The sequence below is a fragment of the Phyllostomus hastatus genome, unplaced genomic scaffold (genome assembly GCF_019186645.2).
Source record: "Phyllostomus hastatus isolate PE091 unplaced genomic scaffold, TTU_PhHast_1.1 phas_contig_148, whole genome shotgun sequence".
Classification (NCBI taxonomy): domain Eukaryota; kingdom Metazoa; phylum Chordata; class Mammalia; order Chiroptera; family Phyllostomidae; genus Phyllostomus; species Phyllostomus hastatus.
Genome location: NW_025333607.1, coordinates 3,822,864 through 3,837,585, shown reverse-complemented (window position 1 = coordinate 3,837,585; position 14,722 = coordinate 3,822,864). Strand labels below are relative to the sequence as shown.

The 14,722-nt window shown below is 57.4% G+C and overlaps 1 long non-coding RNA gene across 1 annotated transcript; it reads right to left on the bottom strand.

Moving 5' to 3' along the window:
• Positions 1–5,107: 5,107 nt before the first annotated feature.
• LOC123804344 lies at positions 5,108–11,729 on the bottom strand. Its single transcript, XR_006783145.1, has 4 exons — positions 11,561–11,729; positions 9,842–9,960; positions 8,843–8,933; positions 5,108–8,656 (listed from the first exon to the last, which is right to left on the bottom strand). It is a non-coding gene; the product is annotated as an uncharacterized LOC123804344 (long non-coding RNA).
• Between the last annotated feature and the right edge of the window lie 2,993 nt (positions 11,730–14,722).

Below are 14,722 nucleotides of genomic sequence, written 5' to 3'. Positions count from 1 at the left end.
GGCGGAGCTCCTCTGAAGTGCTGCCCGATGGGGGGATGGAGCCCGGCCAGGGAGCGTTCCTCTCTGCGGGGCCGTGCAGCCGCTCTGCGCAGCCTGCCGGATGCCCGCGGAGACACGCGGTGCACGTCCCCGGTTTCTACTTCCCTGGTCTCTCCGTGCGCTGTTGGGCCCGCGCTGCCAGGGAGCAGAACCGGGTGACAGCTTTCGAGTTTGCTCTGCCAAGGAGAACGCCAGGCTGGGTGTGGGGGCTTCCACGATGCAGCTGGCCCGTGGCCACACGTTCCCTCCGGTTTCCGTGGGCCCACTGCCTCCCCCCCACGGCCTCCGGCACATGGCGTCTCACCAATGAGCGTGTGTGTGTCCGTGCGTGTGTGAGTGTGTACGTGTGCACACGTAGCAAGACAGTCTCAGAACACCCGAGCACGTGCACGCCCGGCCTTTAGAACAGCCGGGCCGTCCTCCTCGCCATCTGCACACACGTCTCGAGCCCCCATTCTGTGCGCGGCGGCGTTGTGGGTGTCGTGAGGAAGGCCACGAGGCATGGCGCCCTCATGGCCTGCAGAAGCTTGCAGTCTGAGTCAGGCAGATGAAACACATTCTTGCACGCGTGGGTAATCAACCGCACCCCATCTCTACCAGCTAAGTTTCCGGGTCGCATGCCTCAGAAACCAGCTCTGGGTCTTTCAAGCAGAAAATGCGATTGTTGGGAAGGCTACAGGACCAGGCTTAGCACAGGGAGCCAGGGAGCAGAAACGCCTTCCGGCCAGCCACAGACAGGGCCGCCATCGCCCGGCTGCCGGCACCAGTGTGGGCCACGCTCAACCTAGTCGCATCACCTCTGCGTCATCCGCTCGTTCTCCGACTACCTGGCTTAGGAGGGGCGTGGCATTGTTCCAGAACGGGGGATTCAGGCATGACCCAAAAGACAAGATCCTCTGCCCTCACGGAGCTTGCACCCCATGGGGTCCTCTTCACTCACTCGGGTCCAGCCTCCCTCGGTCACGCGCTCTTGCCCCGCCTGCTTTGTGTCCCACGGCAAGTCCCTCCAACGTAGGGAGAGGAAGAAGATACCGGGCACCTAAAAAATCCCCCCAAAGACAGGGTTCTACTCTCCTGTATTTTCCAAAGTCTGGATAGTGACTGTGAAGGCGTTCAGAAGAGGTCAGGCTCTCGTCCGGGCGGGGTGTCACGGGGTGGCCACGCATCTGGAATGGGTCACTTCGGGAAGTGAGGCATCTGGGGGCCAGGGCACGTCTAGTGGCCCGACTGGGAAAGTGTGTCCCAGTTCCCCTGTTCAGGAGAAGTCACAGGATGTGACTGCAGAAAAAGATCAAGAACGAAATGCTCTCACCCTCGAAGGACGGGAAAGGGGCGCGTTGTGCCAGCAGCTGCTGGGGCCCACGGGGTTGAAAGGGCAGCGTGAGGTCCAAGTGGAGGAGCTGTTCTGGCGTGGCCTGGCCCCCCCGCCCCTGCCCGGAAGCAGCCGCCGGGAGCCCCTGTTGGACACAGAGGGCGTGCGGAAGCCAAATGACCGCCGTGGCACTGACAGTGACAGCGGAGACTCTGAACTCTGAGAGCTGAGATTAGTCTGCAAAACAATTCCCTGCCCTTCACCCAGAGAGGGGCACCGTGCCATTAGGGAACGAGGGGTGGAAGCCAAGAAGTTTAATTGCATCTCGGTGTCAATTTGTTCTTCTGTAGGATGGAGATGCTAGACCCTTCCTGCCAAGAGCAGACGCACATCGGTGATAAACTGAGATTGGAGTGGCGTCGTGGACAGGGCCCAGGACTCAGAAGACGCGGAGTTGGCATTGCAGCCAGATTTACTGACTGGGTGACCTTGGGCAAGTCACTTCACTCTTCCGAGTCTGTGTGCTTGTCAGTGAAATGAAGATGGCAATTCTCGACAGGTGCTGCAAGAACCAATGAGATTATGGATGTGAAAGTCTTTTTTAATTATCAAGCACACTGTCGGTGTGAGGAACTATACTTATTTTCCTTGAATGAACGCGCAGAGCCCCGATCAGACAACCACAATGCCAGGTTTGGAGGGTGCTCATTAACTGATTCCTGCTCTCCCTTCCCCGGTGTTGCACGCGGGCCACCGGCCGCCCTGCCAAGGTCCTGCTGAGACCCCGCTCGCCCTCCAGAGAAGCCAGTGGCCAGAGTGCCCTGGGACCCCTGAACCGCATGCTCCCCGAGGCGGGCCTCTACAGATGAGACAGACCTTGTGTACTGACCCAGGAAAAAGCCCCAGCCACGAGGCCTGGTTCATTATCTTTACTAATTACAAATTATTCCTGAGCAAAGTGTCCCAGTCTCTAGGAAGGAAGAGGGAGGGGCTGGCTGGACTGGAGCCGACTGTGCCCATCGGGCCCAGGCAGTCAGCGTGTGCCCGTGGCCGACCACAGGAAACAGCGCCCATGAGATGCGGGTGTCCAGCAGGGCTGGGCAGCTCTCCGTGTCATTTAGACACGGTCCGCGCCTGCTGCTTACGTGCAGGCTCCTTCCTCCCCACGCTGTTGGGCTCAGTGGGTCAGGAGGTCGTTTCCATGTGTTTAGGGAGCCGTACACTGTGGAGAGCTAGATTTTTTGACTTCCACTCCCACAAAGGACTGCCTGCATAGCCCCTATTGAATGTTTAAATTAAAGTAAATTAAAGTTAATGCTGTGGGGGGAATTCCGCAGCTCCCCCTGGAGATAAGTGGGAACACCCTGGGGTGATATGAAACCGAGGCCGGGGATCACTGCATTGGAGGGTTGGAGTACCATGCTAATGAGGTGCGGGCCAGCGGTCCCATCCCCATGTGAAGGGGGCGGTTCATTCCACTCCTCCTGGTGGCCTCAGATCCCACCCTGCACCCGGGCTGTCTGCCTCAAAGACGAGCCTCTGGCCACCAGTGGGACAGAGTGGGACAGAGGTCCCAGATCCACGCGCCTCCACCAACCCCGTAGAAAGATAATCCCAGCCCGACCTGTGGGTAACGTGCCAGGACTTCTAATGTTGCAGATGAGACCACCATCACAATATTACTTTATGTTAGTGTAAACACAGAAAAACAGGGAACGGTCCAATGACTCAGATGTCACGGGGCCATGACCCCCGAGTCCTTACTCTTGGCTCCCAGGAGTGCAGCTAACCTGCAGAGAGGCAGCTCAAACAGGTGATGTGTCTGCAATGCTCACACAGGTGAGCCGTGTTCACCCTCAGGAGAGGAGAAGTGGTATGGACAGCTATAAACAAAAGATGATGCAAATGTCACTCATATTTAGTTTGGAATAAATGATACCATTTAGGGACAACAGATCACCTTCCTTAATCATGTTTTTCCTTAGCTAACAGCGATGGCGGTTTGAACAGGACAGCAGGAAAAGGAGCCGGAACGCCCACCAGGATGGGGAGAGGAAGAAGCCCAGGAGGAAGCGTTCGCGCGAGATAATCCACAGAGCGGAGATAATCCAGCTCCACAAGCGAAAGCTGGCTGTGTCCTGCTGATGACTGACTTGGGGCCGTCCTTGTTGGAAACTGGAGTTTCAGGTCCTTTGGATTTCTCCGCTTCTCTCTCCGACTTTCTCTCCTGTGTACCCAAGGTCCACTCATTCCCAGAGGTCAGTCTCAGGGCCACCTCTGGCCGGGTCACTGCGGGTCTCCTCTGTTTTGAATCTGCTGCACATTTACCATCAGTCATCACATACTGTCATCTGTAGGTTCTGTGACTTTCAGCAAAACGACCTATAACGAAACCAGTGTTACCATAAGCCTGAAAAGCCGAGAAAAACAAGAGCAAGGTTCCCACTGCACATTTCTGGTCACAAACTTCTTCTAAATAAAGACCCAACACTCTTCTAATATTAAACCTTGAGATAAACGTGAGCCAAACATACATGTAAGAAAGATTAATAAAAATAAGCAAGATAATTATTTTCTCACCCACTTATTCCAGTTCAGGGCTGAGGGTGGCCAGAGGCCATCCCGGCTGCTCAGGGGGCAGGCGGCTCCCGCCCTGGACCGGACGCCCTTCGATCCCCGGGCTCACCCACACCCGCCCTCACTCAGACTGGGACCGTGCACTCCGGCCAGTTAACCTCACGTGCACGTCTCCGGGGCACGGGAGGAAACTGGGTCCCCAGGGGAAACCCACGCAGACATGGGGAGAACACATGCACTCTGCACACGCAGTGGGTCTGGCCCAGAGTCTACCTTTTTTCTTGTCAACATTGAACAAAACGATGTTGAACAGAAGGACGTCGTTAGTGGACCTGCCGCACACGCTGACTAGTGAGTGGAAGTCACGTCGCCTTGGTGCCAGAGGACGACGGTGGGGGGTCAGGTGCACGCCCGCCCACTGGCAGGTCTCACCAGAGAGTTCGGGATAGCAAAGAGTTACTGCCCGGCCCCACATATGATGAAAGCCAATGCCCATTCATTAGAAAAACTCTCGGAAAAATTGTAATAGAGGGGAAACTTCTTCAACTTGCTGCAAACCACCCATGAAGCCCTCTAGCTCACATGGTTTTCTTGGTGAAAGATGGAACGCTTTCTCTCTAAGAGCAAGAAAGGGTGAGACTCTCCACTCTCAGCACCCAACTTTGTCCTGGAAGTTCCGGCCAGCACGAGAAAACAGGAAGAGGCATAAAGGCTCACAGCTTGGGAAGAAAGGAATGACACCATTTCTATTTACAGATTATGTGATTGCATTAAGAGTCAATCCCAAAGAATAAACAAAAACAAAAACCTAGAACTGATATGTAAGTCTGGCAAGGTTATAGAACAAAAGATAAATAAATAAGCATGTGCCCTGGCTGGTGTGGCTCAGTGGACTGAATGCTGGCCTGTGAACCAAAAGGTCACCAGTTCGATTCCCAGTCAGGGCACATGCCTGGGTTGCAGGCCAGGTCCCCAGTAGGGGGTGTGCAAGACGAAACCACATATTGATGTTTCTCTCTCTCTTTCTCCCTCTCTTTCTCTAAAAATAAAATAAATTGAAAAAATAAAAATAGACATGCAAACTCAATTGTATTTTTACATAACAACAACAAACAAGAGGACACCAATGATTTCATGCAATTCTACTTACAATCACTTAAGAAAAATGAAATACTAGGTATAAATTCAACAAAACATGTACAGAACTTACATGCTTAAAATATTGATTAAAAAAACAAGAAGAATTTAAGTAAATTAAGAGACATAGCATACTCATGGATTGAGAGACTCAACACCATAAAAATGTCAGTTCTCTCCAAACAAATAATATACAGGTTAACACAGTTCCTACCAAAATCTCAGCAAGTTTTTTTAGATAGAGACAAGATTATTGTAAGGTTTACATAGAATAGCAAAAACCAGAATAGCTAAAATAATTTGCAAAGAAATGTACCAAAGGCAGGTCCAACTGCCTGCCACTACGAAAGCCAACACTCAAGAGGCAGGCGCTGTTGTAAAGTGGTTTACTTTCAGGTGCCGGCCACCTGGAGGATGGGGGACTCCTGTCTCAAAGCCCATCCCCGCCTCTCAGTGGAGGCAGAGGCTTTTATAAGGAGCAGGAGGGGAACAGAACAAAGAGATCAAGGGAAGGGGTTGCAAAGCTGTCTGTGTGCCAGGGAGCACAGTCTGTTCCCATAAGGCAAGTGACGGTCCGGTGTGCGTCATCCTGGTTTAGTCGTCCCGGCTCCATGGATGAAGGTCAGCCAGTCTCCTGGCACTGGGATGCCTGGAGGTCAGAGTCTGTGTCTTTTGAGGCTAGTTCCTAGGATTCTTCTGCAAACATGCTGTTCATCCACAAGCCACACATTAGTCAGAGTTGACGCTTACAGAAACAATGTCAGAAGAATGCCGGGGTGGGTTACAATTCCCCACACTATGAGTTTCCACTGTTACAGAAAGAATGAGGTGGGAGGACCCAGTCTACCCAATTCCAAGGCTAATTACATAGTTACACTAGTCAAGGCTGTGTGATATTAGCAAAAGGAGGGCTATCGGGTCAGGATTAGTGTCTAGACCATACAAAGGACCCTCGAAACCCAATAGTAAACAAACAAGAAAAAAATCCAGTTAGAAAATATTTTTCAAAAGACATGAAAAACATTTGACTGAAAAGGATATACAGACAAAAATAAGCACATGAAAAGGTTTTCAAAATCACTCGGCATTAAAAAATGAGATACTACTATACGCCTAAAAGAAGGGCTAAAATAATACATAGTGGCGACACCAAGTGCTGGCAAGGATACAGAGAAACCAGTCACTAGCTAACAATTGAAATCGGATTGCTAATGGGAAGTTGAAATGGTACCGTCACTCTGGAACACGGTTTAATAGCTTCCTATAAAACTAAATACGCAACTACCATGCAGCCCAGCAATGCTCCCCTGGGCACTCATCCCAGAAAAAGGAAAACTTACGTTCACACAAAGACCTGTCCAGGAATGTCTGCAGCAGTGTTATTTGTAATAACCACAGACTGGAAGGAACCCAGATGTCTCTCAACAGGTGAGTGGTTAAGCGACTGTGGTATGTCCATATCGTGGACAACTGGCGAGCAATAAAAGGAGGCGAACTGTGATACAAGCAGCAACCTGGTGAGTCTCCAGATAATCACGCTAGGCAAAAAAGTCAAGGTTGCATGCTGTATGACCCCACAGATACACACATAGATAAAATTCTTGAAAGGACAAAGTTACATACCTTATCTTTCGGACTATAAGGCACACCTAGGTTTTAGAGGAAGAAAATAGGAACAAAATTTTTGAAGCAAAAAATATGGTAAAATATTTAATAACATAAATAACATAATATTTCACCAATGTAAATGTAAAGCTCCATTCGGACTATAAGACACACCCCCCTTTTCCTCCCAAATTTGGGGGGCAGAGTGCGTCTTACAGTCCGAAAAAATATGGTGACGTGCACGTCAGCTGCTGGAGGGAGGTAAGGGTGGGGGAGGCGCAGAAGAGAAAGTGGGTGCGGACACAAAGACCAGCGCGAGAGACGCCCGCGGTGGTGGAAATGCTCCGTATCTTGACGGTGTCGTTGTCGACACCCTCCCGGCTGTGACGCTGTACCAGAGCGCTGGAGGTGTCACCACTGGGGAAACCGAGTCAAAGGCACACAGTTCTCTCTGCCTCATTTCTTACAGCTATGTGTGAATCTGCAGTGATCTCAAAACAAAAAGTTTAAAAAATAATCACCCCTCATCTGTCCATGCTGAAGGGACATGTCATGCACCGAGAGAGTCACAGCTGCTCGGGACCCCGTGGGCTGGCCTCGGTCCTCTCCTCCGAACAGACTCCCTTTCTGTGCTCCTCAGGAGAGACAACACGTGCCGAGGGGTGGGCGGGCTGTGCCGGGGGTCCCCACACAGCGGGTGGTGGAACTGGCCCACACAGGGACCCTGGGTGGCAGTGGCAGCCACGAGGGTGTGGCTTTAGGGCAAGGAGCTGCAACGTGGTGTCAGAAGCCACAGGGAGTTCAGAGGAGCAGATTGGGGGTTGGCCCCCAAACAAGGAAATAATCAGGAGTCTGAAAGTATTTTTTACCAAGAGGAAGGCCCGGGAGCCTCACTGGGGGCTCAAGGCCACAGCTTAGCCAAGCACCCAGGCTAGGGTTAAGGTCACCCCAGGCACGAAGAATCGTTCACTGGTTCATCTTCTCCTTTGTTCAGCAAATACGCGGCGGGACACCCAGGTGCCAGCTACCAGGGCGAGTGGCCAGGACACAGGCTGGCCCCTGAGCCCCCAGTCTGACAGCGAAAACACAACAGCGAGAGTACGTGGGAGCACTTCTGAGGGACGCCCGTTCCAGACCTGGGTTCTCAGCCGAGGCGAGGGAGAGGCGAGGGGTGAGACCCAGGGGAGGAAGTGCGGTCTGGAGGGAGCGGCTTCCGCGGGGGAACTGGATCTCGGGGCCCTGAGACGAGGGGTCCCGGGGCCAACTGCACGGACGGGGTTCGTCTGGGCAGCTGGCAAGTCTCTCACGGTTCCGCCATCTCAGGAACCAGCGGCCACGGCTGGTGGGCGCGGGCTGCCCCGGTCAGGAGGGGAGGCTCACGCAGGGCAGACCGCGGGCAGAAGACACTCACACCCAGTGGACCGAGAAGACCTGCAGGCCACGGGAGGCGGGAGCTCTGCACGGCTGTTTCCTGGGACAGGCACGGCTCTGAAAATCTGTTGCACACAAGGCCGTGGTGGTTCTTGCATCCCCACAGCTCCAGGGCTGCCCGGCGGGCTGCCTGCCGCTGCTGTGACTCTGTCCGGGGGCGTCACCCACAGGGGAGGCGCAGTCGCCACGGAGCTGCGAAGTCGCGTGAACCCCTCGCTCAACAGACAGGAAGGGGAGAACTTGTGACCTGGTCCGAGGCTCACACCCTCAGAGTCCTGCAGCTGGATGGGCGCTGTCTTCCCCGACCTTCAATCAACCTCGTGGGAACCGGCCCGTCACAGAGACCATCATCGTCCAAGCGCATGACGGGCGATGGGTCAGGAGCCACCCAGTCTTGGGACAGCAGCGGTCAGGGCGCTGGCACGACACGGGAACTCACTCATGCTTTCAACGGGTTGCTACTGAGCTCACACCGTGTCAGGCTCTCTGGGCCAACGGGGAGCGCATTTCTCCGTCTTCACGTAACCTCCAAGCTACTGAAGTCGGCCCAGGAGCCTGAAGAATATGTTAGTTAGAATGCAGGTTCATCGGTTCCAGCAGAACCTCAAAACAACAGGTGAAGGAGAGAACCTCCTTCCTCTGGCCCCTCTCAGTGTCCGGGTGGGCGGTCCCTCCGGAGCTCTTCTGCTGAGACCCACCCACCCACTGCTCCACCTTCCACCCAGAGTGCACCACCCTCACCCATTCGGTCCAAGACGGTTTCCCGTGAGATTCGCACTCCAACCAGCAGGAAGGAGGAGAAGGTTCCAGAGTGACCAGCACTGACCTCGCCCTGTCAAGGTCGACAATGCACACGGCGCTTCAGAAACTCTGTTGGCAGAAACCAGCCCCACAACCCCACGCTGCGAGGACTCTGGGGGATGTGGTCTTTCCCTGGACGGCCAGGGGCCCGGACACGCCTCTAGTTACTGGGGAGGGGGGAAGGGTGGGTCTGGGCAAGCAGCGCTGTCCTCTCGGCAGGGAGGTGAGCAGCCGGAGGACACGCTCTCCAAGGACAAGAACGAGCGAGGGGCCCAACGCTGAGCAGAAAAAGAAAGGCTGACAAGTGAGCGGGGTTGAAGGGGCGGGGAGGGGCGGGGCCGTGTGGAGAAACGGAGGGAACATGGACCCGCAGGCCTGGCTGTGGAACATGGTCATGCGGGAGATGGGGGTGGCTTCCATCTCCTCTGAGTCGGGCACCACCCCCACCCCGGCACAGGGGAGAGGGTGAAGGGGTGCAGCCACCCCCACCCCGGCACAGGGCAGAGGGTGAAGGGGTGGCAGCCTGGGCAGGCCTCAGGGAGCGAGCTCCTTGGGGGCTGATGCTCTCAGTCCAGGACTGTCCACCAGGGGAACCCCTGGGAAGACTAAGGGTGCTGCCCATCCACGGTGCCAGCCGTCGCCTTGCCAACCGCCCTGGCGCCCTGAGGTGCTGACGACCCTGGCAGTGCCTCAGCCCCACGGGGGCAGCAGTGATTTCCCTCGGTGTCCCGGGCGGAAGGTGCCGAGAAGAACCTCAATCTGGGCTGCGCTGGCGGGGAGCAACCTCACAGGTGGGCGCCGTCCACAGCAAGCCCGCGCCCTCCCTCCGTGGAACAGGACCGCTCCCCCTCCCCTCCCCCCTTGGCTGCAGCTCAGCGCCAGGTCTCCCCCCTGCCTCAGAGATCTCAACCACGTCATGACAGTAAATCTCTTCCACACCGATGACGCCAAGTCCTCTCTCGAGCCCGGGCCTCTCCCCTGCGCTCCGGACTCGGAGGTCCAGCTGTCTGCTGCCATCTCCACTCCCACGTCCGTTTGGCATCTCCGGTGGTGCGTGTCTGAAAGACAGCCCCGGTTTTCCCTCCCAGGTGTAATCTCCCCAGGCACCCCATCTCCGAGAAGGGCAGCCTCCCTTTCTCTGACACCGTGCCTCCAATCTGCCGGCAAACCCTGTGGCTCCTTTTCAAACTGCGCCGAGAACCGGCCCCTGCTGCAGCCCCCACCCCCTCGCCTGCCTCCACCCTGTCCCTTCAGTCTGTCCCCAGTCCTGGAGCCAGAGGACGCTAGGAACCTGAGTGGACCAGGTCACTTCTCGGCTCAAAGCCCCCGTTTTCCTCAGAGTGGCCGCAAGGCCTCAGCTCAGCCCGCAGGCCCTGAGGGATCTGCCCCCTACACCCCCCACTCTGACTCCTGGTCATCTCCCTCTAACCACCCACCCCCCCAACCCCCAGCAATACTGACCTGTCTATTTCCAGAACACACTGGGCTCCTTCGGGTTTGTATTCAAATGTCACCCTCCTCGCCCCGCCTCCCCCAAATCACACACAGCAGCCACCTTCCCTGCCACCCTCCGCCTCCTCAATTCTGTCTCTCTCCTTAGCATTCACCACCGCTGATGCCACGTGCATTTTGTTCATTATCCCGTTGGCCCCCTCATTTCCCTCTGCTGGGGCTGAAGCTCCGTGAGAGCAGGGATTTCTGCCTGTCCCGCTCGGGCTGTTGCCCCAGCCCCTGGAGTGGCCGGCGTCAGGCAAACACACTGAAAGGAAGGCTCAGCGGCTCGCCAGCCTTAAGCAGGACGCCTCCTCTCCTGTGGTGTTCATTTTACACCCGAGAAGGGAAGGTATGGGGCCCCTTGAAGCATGTGGCCCTCGCCCAGGCGATCAAGAGCTCCTGGTAGATGTCCAAGCACTCATGACCTGGTTGACCCAGAGTGGGCGGCCCCACGGCACCCTCCCTGCCCTGGGAAGGGGTCTGGCTGGTGTGGACCCCATCACCACTCGTCCACAGCTCACAGTAACCCCAGGTAACAAGCTTTATCGACACTGGCAGCATCTCAGAAGCTGGGGGCCCAAAGAAAAGGAAGACTCTGCCCCTCTCCACTGTGCTGCGAGGGGGTGAACAGAGGCACAGCTGATGCCCTGGTGTGGTGGGCTCTGGGCAGCTGGGGCCTGCCGACCCCTCCCACCCCGCCCGGCGCCTTCACACCCAGAATGCGCCCAAGGTTCTGGCCAGGCCTAAACGACACGCAACAGCACATGAGCAGACTTGAGCCCTATCACAGCCGTGCTAACACACTCCCGGTCTCTCCACCTCGGGCTCCCTCACTCGGGCCACAGCCAGGCACCGAGGTCAGCTGTTTGGAACAGAGCGCAGGGCCACGGCGATACCGCCATGTGTGCCACTCGGGGCCAACCCAGGAGCCTAAGGAGCTGCCACAGGGCCCAGGAAGCCTCCCAGCGGGCCCTCAGCGCCCCCCCCACATCGAAGGGGAGGGGCGCCCTGCACCCCGAGCCCAGCCCCCTTCCCCTCGGCCTCCTCAGGCAGCACCTGCCTGGTCCCGGAGGAAGGACAGGCTCCTGGAGGTGTCCACGCTGCATTCCCTGGCCCTGCTCCAAAGTGTGCCTCCACCCCTCCACTCCTCAGCTGCCACCTCACCTGTGGGGCAAGGTCTTTCCTCAAACGGGTGCCCGGGGGCACTGATTCACCCAAGGATGTGGGAGGGCTTGGCTTCCCTGTAAATGCTTGAGCAAGAAGTGCCATCGCCAGGCCACAGCCGGGGGCTAGCTCCTCCCCAACAGGAGAGCCTTTGTCTGGCCGTGGCATTCTCCCTGGCTGCTGAGGTGCCAGCGGTTCCTACAAGATCCCACTTGATAAGGCAGGCCGGGGTGGGGCGGGGGGAGGGCAGTGCAGGGTTTCTGGTTGGCAGGTGGCAAGTGGCTGCCTGCAGAAGGTTCTGGCACCCAAGCTCGGCTTCCACGATGCTCCAGTGACTTTCCCCTGAAAGGAGCCCCCACAAGCATGTCAGAGAGCCGTGCCTGGCCACATGACCGGCCCTCCCACGCTGCAGCTAAAGGGGACAGCGCCCTGGGGTCAGCCGTGTGGCCTAACACCGTCGGTGCTTTCCTGGGCGGCCCTTACAGTGGTGGGCTGTCCCATGTCCCCTACCCCAGAGTGCCCAATGGCACCTGGGGCCAGTTCTGAACTCCCAGAGCTTGGGGCCCTTCTGAGCCACAGGAACAGTGGGTGGGGACCGGAAAGGGACTCCAGGCTGCGTGTTCTCACAGCTCATCATCGCCGCAGCGCTGCGAATGCACACGGATGGCGCTCGGACCTTCTCGGTGGGGGCGGGGGGCCGAGTCACCGCAGCTCTCTGAGACCCCTGAGTGTTGAGGCGGGGCGGAGGAGGTGCGGTGTGCCCAGCTTCCAACACAGTCCCGGCACGCAGAAAGTGCCCGAGAAGCGGTAGCTGCTGCCTTCACTGGTAGGCAGAATGTCGTGGCCCCAGCCAAACAGCCTCGGGCGTGGGGGCCCTCCGCTCCTGCTACCCCTGCTCAGAGTGCCCCCCAAACTCTGCCGCCCCCCAGGCCCCAGTCAGAGTGGCCCAGACAGAGGCCCCCGCGCCCTGTGTCCTGTGTCCACTCTAACACTGCTTGAGTGCCACATTCTCAGGGTCTGCACTTGCCTCTCCCATCTGCCACTGGCTGCCTGGGTGTGGGGGCTTTGCCCTGTCCCCGTGCTGCCCCCTTCACTCCATTCCCGAGGACAGCCAGGGAGGTCTCGCTCCACTGGGGGGCAGATGGCCTGCAGGGACAGAAGGACGCACGCCAGAGGGCACGTGCTGCATGAACAGCAGACGAAGGTGCAGCAGGCCACCGCCTCCAGCGTGGAGCAGGCATGGTCCACACCACAGACAAATGGCCACCTCAGCCCACTTTCTCCACGGTGGCCACGCTGAGAGCTCAGGTCGGGTCACCTCCCTGTGCAGAGGAAGTGTCTGTCTTTGAAAGGGGATGCGAGAGCAGGCACGTCTGGTCCTCATGTCAACTACGTGTCCCCAGTCGGCTCTGCCTGGCCCCGGAACCTAAGCCGGGTCCCCGTCGCTGTCCTCTGTCCTCACTCCTCGAGCAGCAGCCACCGCGCAATCAGCGAGCACTTTACGTGTGGAATCGTCTGTCTCCGGTCCAGCTCCCCTCCCTGCTCACAGACGTGAGGCCAGCGAGGTGGCCAAAGGCTCCGGCATCCACCGCGTGTAAACCCTCGGCCTGCACGTCCAGCAGGGGTGGCCGCCTTCCGTCTGTGGCAGACGCAGGTCTGAGTGCGCAGGAACCAGGGGCAGATGGACAGTCGGGAAACTAGTGCCAGACGCTGAACTGGGCCCCCGACGAGGACTCCACTGCTTTCCCACAGCTGCTGCAACCAAGCACCACCAACTCAGGGGACAACCCGAGACAAGCGGACTCGTCAGAAGTGCAAACTCGGAGTCACAGGGCAGAGAGCAAGGGTCACAGGGCTGGCTCCCCCGGAGGCTCTGAGGCAAGGGTGTGTCTGTGTCTTTCCAGCAGCCCCAAGCCCCGGCCCGTCCTCCAGCATCCAGGGCAGCAGTCAGCATCCTCAAACCACTCTGCCCTTGACCTCTGCCCTTGGGGTAGCATCTCCTGCTGACTCCGACCCGCTTTCACAACCTCGCATAATCCCATCTCAAAATCCTCTCCTTATTCACACCTGTCCGGTCCCCTTTACCGTGTGAAGCCCCACGTGGACGGGTCACACACAGGAAGTAGGACACGGACAACCTGTGTGGCCCATTGTCCAGCCTACCAGGGACCCATGTCACTTGTAATTGGAAATCTTGGAATGAAGCAGGCTTCCTAAACTCTAGCGGTTTCTTACTCCAACCCTCAAAATGTTCGTGTAAGCTGTGCCTCCTAGACCTGGAAGTCACGTCTTGCTCAAATCAGAGGCGATGGTTTCTCCTCGGCCAGCATGTCCAGGCACACGGGTCACCGTCTGCCTGTACAGGAGCAAGGAGACCCCCTGCTGCGAGCTGACGTGTGCCCCCCAAAAAGCCATGTGGGAGTCCTAGCCCCCGTGCCTGTGAGGGGGACCCTCTCTGCAAACAGGGCTCTTGCGACGCCCTGGAGTTCAGATGAGGCCGTGATGAACCCAACGACCAGAGTCCCTCTAAGGACAGCGAGATCTGGACACGGAGCAGAGATGGAGGGAAGAAGTCCGTGGACTTCGAAGGCAGAGACTGGAGTGACACCACTGCGCGTGGAGGAGCACGGAGGACGCCCCCCCCCCCCGCCCCGAAGAGGCCAGAAGCGGCCGGGGTTCTCCCAGGAGCCAGGAGAGGCATGTGACCGGTGCACGACTCATTGATCGCAGACTCTGAGCCCCCAGGACGGCGGGAGAACACGTTTCTGCTGTATTAAGCCCCCCAGTTGGTGGCGCTCTGTTACCGAGGCCCCAGGAATCTCACTCCCCGTCCCCAGGCCCGGCTGCACACACAGCACCCCCGCTCCCAGCCCCGGCCCCTTTTCTTCACCTCCACACACGGCTCGACAGGAAGGGCTTTGCCTTGGAAATGACCATGGACGCCCCCCGACCTGGCCGCCTTCCGCAGACAGACTCAGAGTCACCATCGTCCATCCCTCTTTCCCTTGTTTCTTGGAGAGCACCTCTGAGGCCCATTTCAAGAAAAACAAAGGGGGAGGTTTGCTCGGTTCTATCTAAAGTGATGCGTCTGTGCGAGTTCCAATAACAAACCAGGGGCCAGTCGAGTGTCGGGGCGGAACTGTGTCGCCGGGAGCATGCCTG